The 20,193-nt window shown below is 42.4% G+C and overlaps 1 protein-coding gene across 14 annotated transcripts in view; it reads right to left on the reverse strand.

The window, feature by feature from the left end:
* Nucleotides 1-20,193, reverse strand: part of LOC146403622 (uncharacterized) — a 145,227-nt gene that overhangs the window by 52,843 nt on the left and 72,191 nt on the right. Inside the window, exon 8 of one of the 14 annotated variants that reach the window (XR_014804634.1) lies at nt 13,710-15,729. The exons of the other annotated variants lie outside the window; for them this stretch is intronic. The gene's annotated coding sequence lies outside the window, so the exon portion shown is untranslated. Of the gene's footprint in view, nt 1-13,709; nt 15,730-20,193 lie in introns of those variants that run through there. 14 annotated transcript variants of the gene reach the window in all.

The following is a 20,193-nucleotide window of genomic DNA, read 5'->3' on the forward strand; positions in this document are numbered from 1 at the left end:
AACTAGTTACCATGTGCAGCTGAGCTGCACGGCCTAGGATGTTTAATCCCTGCCCCTGAGCTTCTTAAAACTTTTTTAAAAAGGGGTTCAGAAACAAAATATCCAAAACTTAGAAATAAGGCAAAGGAAAGACAGCACGTCTTTTCAATGCCAAGGATTATTTAACGATCTCTGGAAATACATCTTTGTTTGACTAACTACCTAGTGTTGATTAAAATCTCAGATTCTGTGCAGTTGCATCTTAACTTGTAGATGTTTTTCCTCTAGGAGAGATGTGATTTCTGTCTAATGGAAGAATTACCTCACATTATGATTTTATTGCCTTGTAGGATATTAACCAGTTTTATATCTAACCTAACAAACCTTATTCTAAAATTCTTTTTTGTAATGTCTTTATTTGTTTGTTTGTTTTGTCTTTTTCCCTTTTCTAGGGCTGTACCTACAGCAATATGGAGGTTCCCAGGCTAGTGGTCTAACTGGAGCTATAGCTGCTGGCCTACACCACAGCCACAGCAACTCAGGATCCAAGCCGCATCTTCGACCTACACCACAGCTCACGGCAACGCCAGATCCTTAACCCACTGAGCAAGGCCAGGGGTCGAACCCGCAACCTCATGGTTCCTAGTTGGATTCGTTGACTACTGCGCCACGCCGGGAACTCCTGTAATGTCTTTATTATTATCATTTTTTTCATTTTAGACCCTCATCCAAGGTATATGAAGTTCCCAGGTTAGGGGTCGAATCGGAGCTGCATCTGCCGGCCTAGGTCACAGCAATGTCAGATCCGGGCTTCATCTGCGACCCACACCACTGAGTGGGGCCAGGGATTGAACCCCCATCCTCACGGATAATAGTTGGGTTTGTTACTGCTGGGCCACAGCAGGAATTCCTGTGATGACTTTAAGTATCCAGTTATTTAAATGTTCTTTGAATCAGCTTTACCATCTTACTGATTTCTTCATTAATGATTTGAATAAATCTTCGATACATCTATTCTATGTATGAGAAACAAATTTTTATTTTTTTATTTTTATGTTTTGCTTTTTTAGGACCGCACCTGTGCCATACGGAGGTTCCCAGGCTAGGGGTCCAATTGGAGCTACAGCTGCCAGCCTATACCACAGCCACAGCAGTGCCAGATCTGAGCCTCGTCTGCAACCCACACCACAACTCATGGCAACGATGTATCTACAACCCACCGAGTGAGGCCAGGGATTGAACCCACATCCTCACGGACACTAGTTAGACTTGTTTCCACTGTGCCATGAAGGGAACTCCCAAGAAACAAATTTTTAAATTTTTGAAAATATACTTTGCCCAAGAAAACTAAAGAGACGGAAGGTACTTTTTTTTTTTTTTTTTTTTTTTGACAAGAGTAGTGGGTCTGGTTGGAGGGAGCATAGGTTGTACTCCCATCACTTCCTATCAAAATCACGGGGCTCCAGGTCCATTGCCCGAGCTGGCAGTCCCATTCGAGTCCCACCCCACTGGAAGAATGCTCTCAGCCCAGTAGTGCACCTGGGTGCTGGGACAAGGGGCAGGGGAAGCAGCAGCAGCAGACTACAACCCCGGGAGACTAAAGTAGAGGGAAAGGGAAGGACCAAAAGGAAAAAGGAAGCAGAAAAAAATGGAGAAGAAGGAGAAAGAAAACGGAGATTGGGAAACAAGATCCGTGTCCCAGGGCCAGCAAAGGCCTGAGTGTGGCACGAATGACTGGAATCCAAACTCTTTGGAGGGAACTGAGAAACCCTGAAAATGAGCATAAGGACTCGAGGGAAGAGAATATCTCCTGTTCATTTAGGTGAGCCACCAAAGGTAAGGAGAAGCATGAAAGAAATGGATTTCAAGTGTGGCTCATCAAAACTCCTAAGACAGAAATCACAAAGGAATATCAGAAATCTGTTAGAGCTCTGTGGGGGCTCCGCAAGTTGACGATCCCACCTTGTCACTGCTGTGGCTTAGGTTGCTGCTGTGGGCAGGTTCGATCCCTGGCCCAGGAACTTCCTCATGCTGCAGGCGCAGCCAAAAAGGAAAAAAGAAAAAGAAATTGGCTAATAGCTGAACATGAATAGCAATGTTTTGTGAATCCAGGCATAGCTTTATCCACGGCATACGCATTAAATAGTAATGTCTTCTTCGAGCACCCTTTTCCCGCTCCCCTGCAGCAGTGTGAAATAGCTCAAAATCTTTCGGGAAACATGTTTTCAACATAAAACCAAACCTGAATTGGAGTGAATCCCACTAGCTATCTGGTTGCTAAGCCGATGCTAAGCCAGGGACAGAGGAGGGACACGTGGATTTGCTCGCCTGCAGGGAAGCGCAGGAAGAGGGCGGCAGGTATCAGAAGGAGAAGCAGACACTGCTCAGGTGTCTCCTGAACACAGTCGCCCAAAGTGACTTATGGTCACCAGTGAATGGGGTGCCCCAAATCATGTTTTAGATTGTGATGGAAAACTGTTGGAAGAAGCAGAGTCAACGTAAGGAGAAGAGTCCCAGGGAGGAGCCCTCTTTATTATGCTCACAACGCGCGCCCCCCTCAAGTGTCTGCCATTCCTGCCTCCTCTGACGATGGACCTTTAGTAAGTCTCTGCTTGGTGGTGGCTAAAAATGAACGTGTGTGTGACAGAACTGACACCACAGAAGAAAGGTTCAGTGGCTTAAACACACCGAGAAAAAGACTAAGGTATCAAACCCACCAAAGAAATCCAACAGGACTTCAAAGGCATGGTTTAGTTGAATTTGATTTAGTAAAACGATGGAAGTGAAGCCTGGGAAGAAGGACCTTTGTCTACAAAGGAAAGTCCTTGGCATCGCTGAATTTAATACCCAGGTCATCAAATTTCTGTCCAGTAAACACTTGTCTACACAGGAAGCGGTTCTAATTCTATTTGAGGAATTTAGATCGTTGATGAAATTCAGAGACCACTATCTCTTCTGCTGATTCAAAAGATTCCGACTCCCCATCTGATAAAGCCCAGGGGTAGGGCAGGAGTGGGGAAGCAAAGCTTCAAAACAGGTAAAATTGCTTTTCTTCTTTGTTTCCGTGAAAGGAATTATGTATTCAGCTTCAAATGCTGAATTCACTAACACAATGCTTTTCTTCCTCACCAGAAATAAGACAAACGATTTCAATCATTGTTTACTTCCTTTCCAGTGAAAGGGCCTGGCCATCCTGATCAGCTCAACGAACTACGAATATCTCCTCGGAAAGAATGTGAGGCAGAAGTGCTAGTGGTTAAATGCCCACGGATGCTGGGCTCTCAGAGCTCACAGCTGATTGCGTAGTCACTGTTTGCAATTTACTGCTGGCATCTACTGGCATTTGGCACAACGCTAAGGGCTACCCTTGGGAAGTCAGCGCTGATGCCCTCCAGATGACTCACTTCTCCAATCACCTAAGCAAGTGAAGTGAGTTTTATTTGCCAGCATGAATTATGCCACCAGGGAAAGTCACGAATCCATGTTGTTAAACCAACTCGAGTGCTCCACCTTCTGCCTCATTCGGATTAGCTTCAGGGATTTAAAAAAAAAAAAAAAAAAAAATAGCAGGCTGTTGTCAAGGGCCAGATACCTACACCTTTGGCTGCAAAGACAACAGGTAATCGCCTCAGTGGAGAGCTGCCTAAATCAGCACCACCCACCCAAAGGGCTCAACAGCTTAAAAAAAAGGATCTTGACATTTTGGTTCACGCCTCCTGGCCTTTGTGGGCTCACCAGTCTGCTAGTTGTTTTCTTATTGTGCCTGGACACGCCCGTTCAAGGTCGTAACCTCTGCTTCCGATTCTTCCTCTCGCCGGATACAGGCTTCTATTTCCCTTTCCTGGTCAATGCGAGCGAACGAACTGTCCACAGGGCACATCCTTTTCTTTCGCCAAATGGCTTTTACACCCCACACCCGCGTGCACATGTGTGTGCACACATACACATTCCTGTGATTAGAATGGCAAAGAGGCTTCCGCAGAGAAGGCCCAGAACGGAAAAGGGAGGACGCATCAGAGGCGTGTGATGTAACAAGAGCCTGCTCTTTCCTTAACTCGCTATTGGCAGGTGGCCATCCCGCTCGGAAACCGAGTGGAACGCAGACACTTCAGGGCTCTTCTGGGGGCCACAGGGGTGGGGCTTCGAGAATCGGCAGAAGGGAAGGAGCAGCCCCTGGAGAGAAGCATCCCTAAGAAAAAGGAACAGAGGTCAAAGCTGTGGGAGAAGGGCCATTCTGGGTATTATGCGGTGCCTCTGCCATCGGATCAGGCCCCTTCGACTCTGTCTGCACAGGATGGGGTGGGGATGACGAGCAGAGAGAAGCAAAGTGAAAGCTGTTCCTTCACGAAACACAGTGGGACAGCAGTACTGTGCTGATGGGTTCCCAAGGGAGGAAGAGAAAATTCCACACGTTGTTGGCACCGCCAGGGCTTCTCTGTACTGGAAGCTCAAGTGTGAAGAGACGGGCGTACCCGGCAGGCACAGCCAGTGGGAGTGACCGCCGCGACTGCAGACCAGTTCTGTCCAGAGAAGGAGTCGGGCTGGCAAGAGGTTGAAGACAAAATGGCCTTTCCTGTGGGCGAACTCGCCAGCCTTGTTTGAGGAGCATGGGAGAGACATACCCTGGGGACCTTCACATCTGTCTGGGCCATGTTACCTAGAGCCAGCGAGACCAGGGCCACAGACGCCTGTTACAAGTGCAGTGGTACCTGACTGACACTTAACTCCTCCGCTTTCAAAGGACAGAGGAGATCCGCGTTACCTGGAGGCAGCTCCTGAAATGCTGGGGCACCAGGGGGAGCAAAACTGGAATGTGTCGCAGCACTGGGAGGCTGCTGACCCACTGAAGACGTCACTGAGACTAGGAACAGAACTACTGGCAATTTTATCACTTCCCTGAAGGAACTGAACTAGCGATTCGTCTACTAAACTAGGTATTAGTCTACAAACAATTCTGGTTGAAAAGTCTACATGTTTAATTTCCATCGCTCTTTGCATGTTCGTTCCTCCGAGACTTAGTTCGAGTTCAAGGCGCACGTCTCAAAGAGCTCGTATCTGGAGCAGTTCTCCATGCTTGTCCACCGTGGCATTTTTGGCATCCTTAATTTAAAATCTTATTTTATACTGAAATAATTGGTGTAGATTCCTGTGTCCTTCAGTGAGGCTCTAAGTTCTCAAGGACGGGAATCATGTCAGACACTTAAACAAATGATTTGAACTGAACCCTTCACAGCCTTCATCAGGTAAGAGGAAGCCCTTATCACGGCCTACTTTTAACACCCACACCAAAAGAAAAAATTTCAGGTCAAATTTTTGTGGACTTTTTTCTTCTCTTTTGTCTTCTTAGGTCTACACCCATGGCACACAGAGGTTCCCAGTCTAGGGATCCAACTGGAGCTGGAGCTGCCAGCCTACACCACAGCCACAGCAACAAGAGATCCAAGCTGCGACTTTGACCTCACCACAGCTCAGGGCAATGCTGAATCCTTAACCCTCTGGTCACATTTTTTAGGAATATCCTATCATGGCTAAGACTGGCGGTTGCCATCCAACATGCATTTTTGTCTTCTTCAAGAGTAATAAAAACCTTAGGATGGCATAGGCAATGCCATAAAACTACATTTCCCAAATTTCCTTGCAGCTAGGGATGTGATCATGTGAAGCTTTGGACATTGTGACATGAGCTTAGTGTTGAAATGATTCGCAGTTTGTGTCAGGAAAGGGAAGGAGAGAACCTTGGACAGGGATGTGGTAATGAACCATCTCTGCTCATAAAGACAAAGCTCAGCTTCTACATATGGTAGAAGGAGTTCCCATTGTGGCACATCGGAAAGGAATTTGACTAGGAACCATGAGGTTGCGGGTTCGATCCCTGACCTCGCTTAGTGGTTAAGGATCCAGCATTGCCATGAGCTGTGGTGTAGACTGCAGAAGTGGCTCGGATCTGGTGTTGCTGCGGCTGTGACGTGACGTAGGCCGGAGGCTACAACTCTGATTAGACCCCTAGCCTGGGAACCTCCATACACTGTGGGTGCAGCTCTAAAAGGACAAAAGACTAAATATATATATATATATATGGTAGAGAAACAAGCTAAAAGGAGCCTGTGACTTGACAATGCAGTCATCATAACAGCCCTGGACTGCTCGTGCCTAAAATATTATGTGAGGGAGAAATAAATGTTTATCTCACTCAAATCACTGAATATATGAGGATACAATTTTGTTTGGTATGTGGTATATAAAAAAAATTTGTTTTACAGAATCTTGCAGTATCCTCTCCTTTTATTTATTAGATCCTGCAAATGCTCTTGGCACAGATCAATAAGAACAAGTTTAATAGCAAATAATAAATAACCACATTGTCAGTAGCTGGTATGTGGTATTGGCAGGATCTCTGGTACAAACTACCAAATTTCTAGTTTTAAGTCTTTTCATTTGTCTGCAGTTGTGAAACGAGGGAAGAACTTTCCATTTTAGCCTTCCACAGCCCACTGGTCTACAACTTAGATCTCCAACGACAAGAGGGCTGAAGTCAAATTTTCTATTTCAAGTACCTATGCCCTCAGGTCACCCAAGTGTGGCTGCCTTCCTACTCCCAACACACACTCTGAAGTTAACAGATCACATACTGAATCTGGTAAACTACAATGAGAAAAAACCCTGAGTTCCTCTCATAGCCACCTCCTTCTCTCTTCTCTCATTATTTTTTCCATCTTCCCCTACTCCTTCACCCCCTATTTCCCACATTACAACTGCTCCCCCGACTCACCAAGGCCACTGTCTTGGCCAGAAAGAATTGCTCGTAACACCTTTGAGACCCTTTGGTTTCCCCAATCAGTTGTGAGACCTCTGCTTACCCAAGACAGTTTCCATACACTGAATGGTACCCCCTTGAAGTCCTAAACAGACTGACCACCATGCTAGCCACTTGGGCTGAGGCAAAGTTATTGTTCCCTGAAGGACCAGGATGACCCTGTTCTGAGGTGACAAGAAATCTGTAAACATAAGGGACAAGTTTGATAGAAAGTCCTTTAGAGAGAGCGGAAAGTCAAATGACTAGTTCTAAGGATAGGTGACATAGTAAATTCATGACAGGGCTCAAGAATAATAATAAAAAAAAGGGAATGAAAACAATTCAAAATGAGTTCGCAAGTGTCAGATCGCCACATGATTTTCGCTGGATGTGATCAAATCTGTATCTTGCTGCTTTTGGTTTTGAACCTAAGGTAGAGAGAAATGATTTGCTCGTGGCATACTGCCATCATCAGTCTGGGCAAGGGTTCGCTCTTATTTCATTTTGCTGTATTTTTCTCCTTCATTCTTGATGCCCACCTTTGTTTCCCTCTCCACTGTGTGATATACTGTAGAATCTCTAAGCAATGTGTATCCTCGGTACGTCCATAACTTTGGAAAAGGATATAGAATCTGGAATTCAAATTGAGAGTCAGTCAGGCTCAGGCAAGGCCTGTCACCATAACTTGTTTGGAATTTAGGTGTACATGTCTCAGACCATTTTAGATTGTTGGCTGGAATGTGGTAAAATATAATCTATACTGTGTTGTTTTGGGGTTTGACTAAAACGTGAAACCTTGAGATAGTCACAGCATGCGACCATCACCAACTTTTGCAAGGGCCCTCTCTTATTTGGTATTGTTTAATTTTCCTCCTACATCCTTGATCCCCACTCTTATTCCTCTTTCCATCATAGGGACCCATCCTACTGCGAAAGCAACGTACGTCCTTGGGCCATTCAGTAAAACAGCTTTTTAGTTTGATGTAGTCCCATTCGTTTACTTTGCTTTTGTTTCCCTTGGCTGAGGAACATATTCCAAAAAATAATAACATTGATGTCAAGGTCTTCTTCTAGAAATTTCATGTCTTGTTTTTCAGGAACTTATTTTTGTACATGTAAGAAAGGTCTTCTTCTGGAAATTTCATGTCCTACATTTAAGTCTTTAATCTATTTTGAACTTATTTTTGTACATATGAGAAAGTAATCCATTTTGATTCTTTTGCATGTTTCTGAAGTTTTCCCAACATCATTTATTGAAGATGTCTTTTCCTTGTTGTATATTTTTGCCCCCTTTGTTAGATTAATTGCCCAAATAAAAGTAGGTTCATATCTGAGCTCTCTGTTCTGTTTTTCATCATTTTTGTGCCAGTATTACACTGTTTTGATTACTATAGTGTTGTAGTATATTTTGAAATCTGAGAACATGATACTTCTAGCTTTCTTTTTTCTCAAGATTGTTTGGGTTATTCAGGGACTTTTCTGTTTTAAAATGCCATTGATATTTAATAGGGATGGTATTTAGTTGTAAAATTGCCTTGGGTAGTATATTAATTATTTCAATCCATGAGCATGGTATATCTTTCAATCTGTGCCCTTTCAGCTTTGTTCATCAGTACCTTATAGTTTCCTGAGTACAGGTCTTTATCTCCTTAGTTGGATTTATTCCTAGGTATTTTATTCTTTTTGATGCAAGTATAAATGGATTTTTAAAAATTTCTCTTTCTGATAGTTAATTATGAGTGTACAGAAATGCAACAGTTCTGTATATATTAATTTTGTATTCTGCAACTTTACTGAATTCATTGATGAGTTCTAGTGTTGTTTGGTGGTTTCTTCAGGATTTTCTAGGTATAACATCATGTCATCTACAAAGAGTGACAGTGTTACTTCTTTTTCAATTTGGATTCCTTTTATTTTATTTTATTTTTTTACTTCCCCATTATTTTTTTTTCAACTGTACAGCTTGGTGATCCAATTACACATACATGTATACATTCATTTTTATTACATTATTATGCTCCATCTTAAGTTACTAGACATAGTTCCCAGGGCTACACAGCAGGATCTCATTGCTAATCCATTCCAAAGGCAATAGTCTGCATCCATTAACCCCAAGCTCACAATCCATCCACTCCCTCCCCCTTGGCAACCACAAGTCTATTCTCCAAGTCCATGATTTTCTTTTCTGTGGAAAGGTTCATTTGTGCCATATATTAGATCCCAGATATAAGTGATATCATATGGTATTTGTCTTTCTCTTTCTGACTGACTTTACTCAGTGTGAGTCTCTAGTTCCATCCATGTTGCTGCAAATGGCATTATTTTGTTCTTTTTTAGGGCTGAGTAGTATTCCATTGTGTATATATACCACATCTTCCTAATCCAATCATCTATCGATGGACATTTGGGTTTTTTCCATGTCTTGGCTATTGTGAATAGTGCTGCAATGAATACATGGGTTCATGTGTCTTTTTCAAGGAAAGTTTTGTCCAGATATATTCGCAAAAGTGGGATTTCTGGGGAATATGATAGTTCTATGTATAGTTTTCTAGGGTACCCCAAAGGACTCAACCCAAAAACTACTTGAACTGATCAACAGATTCAGCAAAGTAGCAGGATATAAGATTAACATTAAAAAATCAGTCACATTTCTGTATTCTAACAATGAAATATTAGAAAAGGAATACAAAAATATGATACCTTTTAAAATTGCACCCCAAAAAATCAAATACCTGGGAATACACCTGACCAAGGAAGTAAAAGATTTATATGCTAAGAACTTTAAAACATTAATCAAAGAAATTAAAGAAGATGTAAAGAAATGGAAAGATATTCCATGCTCCTGGGTTGGAGAAATTAATATTGTAAAAATGGCCATACTACCCAAAGTGATCTGCAGATGCGATGCAATCCCTATCAAATGACCCATGACATTTTTCACAGAACTAGAACAAACAATCCAAAAATGTATATGGAACCACGAAAGACGCAGAATTGACAAAGCAATCCTGAGGAACAAAAACCAAGCAGGAGGCATCACTCTTCCAGACTTCAAGCAATATTACAAAGCTACTGTCATCAGGACAGTGTGGCACTGGTACCAAAACAGACAGACAGACCAATAGAAAAGAATAGAGAACCTAGAAATAAACCCAGACACCTATGGTCAATTAATCTTTGACAAAGGAGTCAATAACATAAAATGGGGAAAAGACAATCTTTTCAGTAAGCATTGCTGGGATACTTGGACAGCTGCATGCAAATCAATGAAACTAGAACCCAGCCTCACACCATGCATGAAAACAAACTCAAAATGGCTCGAAGACTTAAATATAAGACAAGACACCATCAAACTCCTGGAAGAGAACATAGGCAAAACATTCTCTGACATCAACCTTACAATTGTTTTCTCAGGTTAGTCTCCAAAGCAACAGCAATAAAAGCAAAAACAAACCAATGGAGGGGAGTTCCCATTGTGACCCACTGGTTAACAAATCCAACCAGGAACCATGAGGTTGCGGGTTTGATCCCTGGCCTTGCCTTGCTCAGTGGGTTAAGGTTCTGGCGTTGCCGTGAGCTGTGGTGTAGGTCGCAGATGTGGCTCGGATCCCGGGATTCTGCGTTGCTGTGGCTCTTGCACAGGCCAGCGGCTACAGCTCCGATTAGACCCCTAGCCTGGGAACCTCCTTATGCCAAGGGTGTGGCCCTAGAAAAGACCCAATAAATAAATAAATAAATAAATAAATAAATAAAATAAAAGTAACAAACCAACGGGACCTAATCAAACTGACAAGCTTTTGCACAGCAAAGGAAACCAAAAAGAAGACAAAAAGACAACTTACAGAATGGGAGAAAATAGTTTCAGATAATGCAACTGATAAGGGCTTAATCTCTAAAATATACAAACAACTTATACAATTCAACAGCAAAACAGCCAACAACAACACAATTGAAAAATGGGCAAAGGACCTGAATAACATTTCTCCAAGGAAGATATACAGATAGCCAACAAGCACATGAAAAAATGCTCAACATCCCTGATTATTAGAGAAATGCAAATCAAAACTGCCATGAGATACCACCTCACACCAGTCAGAATGGCCATTGTTCATAAGTCCACAAATAACAAATGCTGGCGAGGGTGTGGAGAAAAGGGAACCCTCCTGCACTGCTGGTGGGAATGTAAGCTGGTACAGCCACTATGGAGAACAATATGGATTCCTTTTATTTCTTTTCCTTATCTGATTGCTGTGGCTATAACTTCTATTACTATATTGAATAAAAATGGCAAGAGTGGGCATCTTTGTCTTGTTCCTATCTTAGAGGAAATGCTTTCAGCTTTTTACTCTTGTGTATGATGTTAGCTGTGGACTTGTCACATATAGCCTTTTTTATGTGGAAGGGTGTTCCCTTGATACCCACTTTGTTGAGACTTTCTAATTACAAATATATGTTGGATTTTGTCAAAAGCTTTTTCCACATCTACTGAGATGATCATATGATTTTTATGCTTCAATTTGTTAATGTAGTGAAATATATTGATTGATTTGTGGATATTGAACCATTCTTGCATCCCTGGGATAAATCCCACTTGATCATGATGTAGGTGATGGGATTAAGATGGTGGAATAGAAGGGCTGGAGCTCAACTTCTCTCCTAAAAACAACAAAATTTAAACCAAATGCTGAACAATCTTCAACCAAATGGACCAGTAGCTTTCAAAAAGATATCCTACTCCAGAAGACAAAGAGGAGGCCACATCAAGAGGTAGGAGAGGTGATTATGTGATATAAGCAACCCCATACCTCCTGGGTGGGAAGCCCCACAGACTGGAAAGTAACTGTATCACAGACACTCACCTACAGGAGTGAGAGTTCGGAGCCTCACAACTAACTCCCACGTGCGGGGATCTGGCACTGGGAGGAAGAGCCCCTGGAGCATCTGGCATTGAAGGCCAGTGGGGCTTGTGCACAGGAGCTCCACAAGACTGGGGGAAACCAAGACCCCATTCTTAAAAGGCACACACAGACTTTCACATGCACTGGGTCCCAGGGCAAAGCAGAAGCTCCACAGGAATCTGGGTTGGGCCTGACTGCAGTTCTTGGAGGACCTCCTGGGAAAACAGGGGTGAGTGTGGCTTGTTGTGGGGGAAGGACATTGGAAGCAAAGCTCTAGGAATATTCATCAGTGTGCCCTTCTCTGGAGGTGGCCATTTTGGGGAAATCTGGCCCCACCCATCAGTGCTGAGGAGCCCCAGGGCAAACAACAATCCAGGTGGGATCATAGCCCCACCCATCAGTACACAAGCTGCCTAAAGACCCCCAAGGCACACAGCCACCTCTAATCTCACCCAGAGACAAAGCCCCACCCACCAGAGGGATAGGAATCAGCTCCACCTGCCAGTGGGCAGGCATCAGCCCCTCCTATCAAGAAGCCTGCAGCAAGCCCCCCTACCAACTTCAGCCACGAGGGGGGGCAGACATCAGAAGTAAGAGAGGCTACAACTCTATTATTTGTAAAAAGATCATGATGTGTAATCCTTTAATGTATTGTTGAATTTGGTTTGCTAATATTTTGCTGAGGACTTTTGCATCTATGTTCAGCAGTGATACCGGCCAGTATTTTCTTTTTTTGCCATACCTTTTTCTGGTTTTGGTATTTCATAGAATGAGTTCAGAAGTGCTCCTTCCTCTGCAATTTTTGGAGTATCTTGAAAAAGATGGGGATCAACGCTTCTCTAAATGTTGGGTAGACTCTACCTGTGAAGCCATCTGGTCCTCGCTGTTTGTTTGTGGGAAGATTTTTGATCACTCATTCAACTTCACTTCTGGTAATCAACCTATTTATATTTTCTACTTCTCCCTGATTCTGTCTTGGGATATTGTCCCTTTCTAGGAATCTGTCCACTTTTTCTAGGTAGTCCATTTTATTGGCATATAGTTGTTTATAGTCATCTCTTAGGATCCTTTATATTTTGGTTGTATCTATTATAACTTATCCTTTTTCTTTTTTATGGCCACACCTATGGTGGCATAAGGAAGTTCCCAGGATAGAGGTTGAATATGAGCTGCAGCTGCCAGCCTTTGCCACGGCCTTAGCAGCACCAGATCCAAGCTGAATCTGTAACCTACACTGCAGCTTGTAGGCAATGCTGGATCCTTAACCACTGACCAAGGCCAGGGACTGAACACTCATCCTCATGGAGACTATGTCAGGTTCTTAACCCACTGAGCCACAATGGGAACTCCTTGTTTTTTCTTAATCAGTCTGGCTAAAGGTTTAATTTTTTTAGTCTTTTCAAAGAAGCAGTTCTTACTTTTATTGATTTTTTAAGCCTCTATTTCATTTATTTCTGCTCTGATCTTTATGTGTCTGGTCTAATTCAGTCTCCTTTCAAATTACTGCTTCTGCCCTGGGTCTGAGATTGAGTGAGATTTTTGTGTGTGCTATATAGCACTGGGAAATATACCTAGTCACTTATGATGGAGCATGATAATGTGAGAAAAAAGAATGTATACATGTATATGTGACTGGGTCAACTTGCTGTATAGCAGAAAATTGACCGAACACTGTAAACCAACTATAATGGAAAAAATAAAATCATTATTAAAAAAAAAAGAGTGGATTCTTTATTTCCTATAGCCTTTGGGTTCTCCAAAAAGTAAACCCACTGGCCTTCAAATCCAAACATTCTGGGTTTGGATCTTCCTGGTACAGGATCCTCAGGCTGAGGATCTCAGGGTGGGGCTCAGACCCCTCACGCCCTGGGGAGAACCTAAGCAACTGTAATTAACAGTTGTTCCATAAAAGATGGTGATTTGGGTTTGCCCCTGGGAGGAAATGAGCTCAGGGTCTTCCCACTCTGCCACTCTAGTTGTTTCAAATATCCTGTCGCAATTTGTGACCTGCAAATCAACTTTGCTATTATATCTTTTGGTACAGAGGAATTCTTAATTTTATTGTCTTCTCCATCCATTTTCATTTTATCATAGAGTTTGTATTTCTGAGTGTTGGTTTAAGTTCTTCCACACCCCAAAGCTAGAAAAATAATCTACATGTTTCTTTTTCCTTTTCCATTAGATTTTTTGATTTACTTTTTCCATTTAACTCATCCAATTGGATTTCACCCTTGTATGTGGTATAAGCATGCATTCTCAGTGAGGATAATGGCACTCCTAAGAAAGTGAAATTGGGGTTTAGGGCATAAAAAACCACTTAGATATTACAATAGTTTATAGCTCTTCAAGGGCCATAAACAGATATACTCTATATCCATGGTAATAAAACTTTATTGGGACAGTTCTCCTACGGTGCAGCAGGTTAAGGATCTGATGTTGTTGTAGGAGAAAATGTCCCAATAAAATGTAGAAAGGAGAGACCCCAGCCATGATGACTAAGCAAAGTCTAGCCAACTGCCCCAACCAGTCCTCCCCCATGCATCTGCTTCTGTAAATTTGTTTCCGCATCTACTACCTTGCCTGATGTCACTCCAGTCCAACCAGCCAAGCTTGGACCCGGAAGACGTGGCCCATAAAACCCTTCTTCCGGGCTCAGACTCTGGAGAGCGATCTCCTCTGAGCCCGCCGGCGTCATAAACCTGAGTTCTCCAACTCTCCGAGAGCTCGCTTGGTTTCTCGCCGGGTAAAAGAGCTGATCCACTGCAGCCGCAAAGCTGCCGGAGCTGGTACGCTACAGCCACGGGGCTGTCGCCAGAGCTGATACGCTGCAGCGCAGGGCTGCTGGGTATCTGCCGTAACATTGTCACTACAGTGGCACAGGTTCTATCCCTGCTTGGCAATTTCCACGTGCTATGGGCATGGCCAAAAAATTTTTTATTGGGAAGGAGGAAAATAAGGAAAAAGTATACCTAAAAAGACTTTTTCCGGGGACAGTAATGAAAAAAAATGGTTGATAAAAAAAATAGCTTCTAGTATAAGCTAAGAATCCAGCATTACTTTTCTCCATAAAAAGATATTTTCTTAATCTATTAAACACTTTATTAATTCTTTCTCTACCTGTGCATATCAGCTGTCTGATACCTGGCAGTTAAGTTCCCCCCTTTTTTATTTTTTGCTTTTTTAGGGCCTCACCTGAGGTATATGGAAGTTCCCAGGCTAGGGGTTGAATTGGAGCCACAGATGCTGGCCTACACCACAGCCACAGCAATGCTGGATCCTTAACCACTATGCGAGACCAGGGATCGAACCCACATCCTCATGGATCCTAGTTGGATTCGTTAACCACTGAGCCATGAAGGGAACTCCAAGTACCCCTCCGCCACTGCCCTTTTTCAAAATTTCTTTAATTACTCATAATATATTTAGTCTTCTTATACATGTCAGAATAAGTATGTTTAAATTTTTTTTTTGGCTTTTTAGGGCTGCACCCATGGCATACGGAAGTTCCTGGGGGTCAAAATTGGAGCTACGGCTGCTGACCTCCACCACAGCCACAACAATGTGGGATCCGAGTTGCATCTGCAACCTACACCACAGCTCATGCAATGCCAAATCCTTAACCTACTGAGAGAGGCCAGGGATCGAACCTATATCCTCATGGATCCCAGTTGGAACTGTTAACCACTGAGCCATGAAGGGAATTCCAAGTCCTACTGTAATTTTAATTGTAACCCAATTTACTGATTAATTTTAGAAAACTGGCGCTTTTACATTGTTCCATTCATTCCATGAGCATGTACAGCACTCCGTTTATTCAGGCTTTTGAACCCTTAAACTTTTTCTCCACAGTGATCTTGTACATTGTTTATCTGGCTGAGTTCTGCTTGCAGTTCTGATCGCCACTGTGAATGGCATTGCGCAGTTCGTTCTATTTTCAGTTGACTATTGCTGGTGCAGAGGAACAGATTTTTGTGAGAGACCTTCTTGTATCTGGCTTTCTTACCAAAGTCTCTTATTAGTTCTGTAGCCTTTCTGTTGATTCAGTTGGGATTATCTTATCTGAAAAGAAAGAAGGAAAGAAAGAGAGGGGGAAGAAGAAAGGAAGGAAGGGAGGCAGGAAGGGGGGAGCGATAAGGGAAGGAGGAAGTGAGGGAGGAAGGAAAGGATAAAATCAAAAAGGAATTTGTGTATCTGAAGCAGATAAGGAGAAACCTATAGTCCAGTGAACTACCTACAACAAGAGGAACAGCGAAGAGAAGGCTTGTGGCTCACACTATGAAATCAGCTGGTCTTTTTTAATGGCAGAGGTAATTTCTGCTTTGCATTTCAACAATCAGCTTATTCAGATCTGCCTAATAAATACCTACAATTACTGTGGGTTTCCTAATTCACATGGTCAGTCCTTTTAGGCTGTATAATTATGAATTTCAGGAATGCATTATGTCACAAACGGGTAGAACCACTTGTGCTGCTTTATCTCAGCAAGCAGCACAGTAATCAATAGTCCATAGCTTTCTTGCAGAAGTCATATTTAGTAACCTCTGAACATTCACATGAGTGCTCACAAAGAGAAGGAAATTTAAGCACAGGCATCTCTTGCATAATTTCCGAAATGATGACCAGCCAATATTGGCTAAGGCAATGTGATCATTTTTGCCTGATGATCCAAGTTTGTTGCTTAATAAGAGTGTCAGGAGAGCAGTTGCATCAAGATACACACATCATTCCCTGAATTGAACATGTACAAAATGAAATTATGCTCCATCATAATAAACTTGGACAAGGTTTCTATGCAAACACATGACTGTAGAAACTGGAAATTTCTCAAAATATTCATAAGAAATCTAAATATCTTAGAAACAAGCTCCTGGAGTTCCCGTCGTGGCGCAGTGGTTAACGAATCCAACTAGGAACCATGAGGTTGCGGGTTCGGTCCCTGGCCTCGCTCAGTGGGTTAACGATCCGGCGTGGTGTAGCTGTGGTGTAGGTTGCAGACGCGGCTCTGATCCCACGTTGTTGTGGCTGTGGCGTAGGCCAGTGGCTACAGCTCCAATTAGACCCCTAGTCTGGGAACCTCCATATGCTGCGGGAGCAGCCCAAGAAATGGCAAAAAAGACACACCAAAAAAAAAAAGAAAAAAAAGAAACAAGCTCCTGAAAATGATAAAAATCAATTCTTTCAATATCACCAAATAGATTTTTGTAAGCTAAATGGATATCAGAGGTAAGACCTACAAAAAAAAACACTAAGATGAACCTTATTAAAGAGAACAAATGTCTCGATATTCATTACGGGGGACAGATGGAAGAACAAATTTGTAACAATAGGGATAATTTTAGCTGCTCTTAGCAACGTAGACAGGACTCAAGTAAAATATGATGGTTAAGCAAGGAGGGAGAAACTCATAGCAAAAAGATCTTTATGAAGGCTACCCTATGTAATTCTAAAAATAAAAATCACTATATAAAAAAATAAATGCTGCAAAATTGGGTTGTGGTGATCATTGCACAATTATAAATGTAATAAAATTCACCAAGTTAAAAAAATAAGAAAGAAATTGCACCTTGCACTTTCTTTTAAGAGCTATTCGTTGGAAATACTGTCTTAACTGTAAAAACAAAAAACCTATCACATCAATACAAAGATTGGAAAAGAAAGAGAAATGTTTAAATATATATATATATATATGAAGAATATGAGGTTTAAAGGAAACATCTTCCAATAAAACAATAGAGCAGTGATTTAATGGAGGCCATCATTAAAGACAGCAGAGCTGTGGGAGTTCCACTCGTGGTGCAGCAGAAACGAATCTGACTAGTATCCATGAGGACACAGGTTTGATCCCTGGCCTTGCTCAGTGGGCCCGGGATCCGGCATGCCATGAGCTGTGGTGTAAATTGCAGATGCGCCTCCTGCACTGTGGCTGTGGCTGTGGTGTAGGCCTGCAGCTGTAGTTCTGATTTGACCTCTAGCCTGGGAACTTCCATATGCAGTGAGTGCAGCCCTAAAAAGAAAAAAAGAGAAAAAGAAGACAGCAGAGCTGTCAACAGCATTATTAACCCATTATACTTTTTACATAGCTCTATGAAGACACAAATTCACTGTATGTCATAATTATGAGCAGTTAGCAGTCAGGAATTATTTCCTCCTCTCCCGCTTTGTTTTGTTTTAAATCTTCTGCACCCAGTACAGTACATAGCTGCATAGCAGGTGTTCAGTCTTGGAAAAGCTGTGTGTCTTAAAGTAATGCAGTTACATGACTTTGCACTATTTCTAGATGTATTCGTTATCACTGTGTTCATCTATGAGTCATGTGACTTGTACTACTTGAGCCAAAATGCCATGAATTAGTTCAGTCTAGACCAATTATTTTAACCCCCAAGTTGGACTTTTAACTCTGCCAGATGCTATTTGACAGTAGAAATCTTGACAAGCATATATTATGTTGTTGTGTAATTACAGCTTTCTAGTACTCAGTATGGTATTCTTAGCTCAAGCTGTAGCTCATTTAGTGTACATAATTACAGCACACTCAGCAGTGAACACTGACCTACAAAGAGGGAAATTCTGATGCTATTTTTTACCTATTTCAATTGATAATTGCAGTTATCACTAGGACTCCTAATTTTGAGAAAGTTTGATATTCACACTGCATTTAGAGATAACTTTGGAATATCTAACGTCACATTGATATTGTAAAGCTATTATTTCTACTAAAGATGATGGAATGTTAATAGTACTTGAACAAAATGTGAACTTTATTTTTTTGGTTCTTTCCTCTGGGAAAAAAAACAAGGGGCAAAATGGTACCAAAGTGTGCAAGTCTTAAAGAACCATTCTGCTGGAGATTACAGCTTGTTACGCTTTCATAATACCTAGGATATATTCATGCCTCAGCAAATTACACTTTCTCATCATCATTCCACTTACGTATTTTGCACCTTAAAATACCCTTCTTTAAGAAGCATAAGGGATGGGATTAAGATGGCGGAACAGAAGGACTGGAGCTCACCTTCTCTCATAAAAACAACAAAATTACAACCAAATGCTGAACAACCTTCAACCAAATGGACTGGAAACCTTCAAAAAGATATCCTACTCCAGAGGACAAAGACGAGGCCTCATCAAGAGGTAGGAGAGGTGATTATGCAATATAAGCAACTCCATACCTCCTGGGTGGGAAGCCCACAGACTGGAAAGTAACTGTATCACAGAGGCAGAACTCTCACTACTCCCATGTCAAGTTCCCATGCATGGGAATCTGGCATTGGGAGAAAGAACCCCTGGAGCATCTGGCATTGAAGGCCAGTGGGGCTTGTGTGCAGGAGCTCTGTGGGACTGGGGGAAATGGAGACCCCATTCTTGAAAGGCACACACAGACTTTCACATGCACTGGGTCCCAGGGCAAAGCAGAATCTCCATAGGAATCTGGGTTGGACCTGACTAAAGTTCTTGGAGGATCTCCTGGGAAAACAGTGGGTGACTATGGCTCATTGTGGGGGAAGGACATTGCAGGAAATCCCTTGGGAATATTCATCAGCTGTGTAACTCTAGAGGGGGCCACTTTTGGGAAAATCTGGCCCCACCCATCAGTGCCGAGAAGCCCCAGGCCAAACAATAATCCAGGTAGGATCACAGCCTCACCCATCAGTAAACAGCCCCCCACCACCACCAGGCACACAGCAGACTCTAACCTGCAGCCCCACCCACCAGAGGGATAGGAATCAGTGCCTACTACCAGTGGGCAGGCACCAGTCCTTCCCATCAGGAAGCCTACAGCAAGCTCCTGTACCAACTTCAGCCACAAAGGGGGGCAGACATCAGAGGTAAGAGAGGCTACAACTCCACTGTCTGCAAAAAGGAGACGATACCAAAAACCTGTAAAAATGAAAAGGCAGAGAACTATAGCTTAGGCAAGGGAACAAGAAGGAAAAAAGCAGAGAAACAGCTAAGTGATCTGGAAAAAGACTTTAGACTGATGTGCTGAAGATGATGCAAGACATTGGAAATAAACTGGAGGCAAAGATTGATAATTTACAGCAAACACTGAGCAAAGAAATACAAGATTTAAAACTTAAGCAAGCAGAAATGCAAAGTACAATAACTGAAATAAAAAATTCATTAGAAGCAACTAACAGCAGAATATAGGAGGCAGAAGAATGAATAAGCAAGGTAGAGGGCAGACTAGTGGAAATCACTGATGTGGAACAGAAGAGAGAAAAAAGACTGAAAAGAAATGAAGAGAGTCTCGGAGAACTGTGAGACAACATTAAACGCACCAACATCCATATTATAGTGGTGCAAGAAGGAGAAGAGAGAGAAAGGGACAGAAATTCGAAGAGGTAATGGTGGAAAACTTCCCTAACATGGGAAAGGAACCCCTCACTCAAATCCAGGAAGCACAACGAGTACCATATAAAATAAACCCAAAGAAGAACATCCCAAGACACATATTAATCAAACTGACCAAAATTAAAGACAAAGAGAAAATACTGAAAGCAGCTAGGGAAAAGAAACAAATCA

Source organism: Sus scrofa, chromosome 5 (genome assembly GCF_054392235.1).
Source record: "Sus scrofa isolate SSC_HxYL_T2T_F1_AM1 chromosome 5, Sscrofa_HxYL_maternal_Yorkshire_Landrace_v2.0, whole genome shotgun sequence".
NCBI lineage: Eukaryota > Metazoa > Chordata > Mammalia > Artiodactyla > Suidae > Sus > Sus scrofa.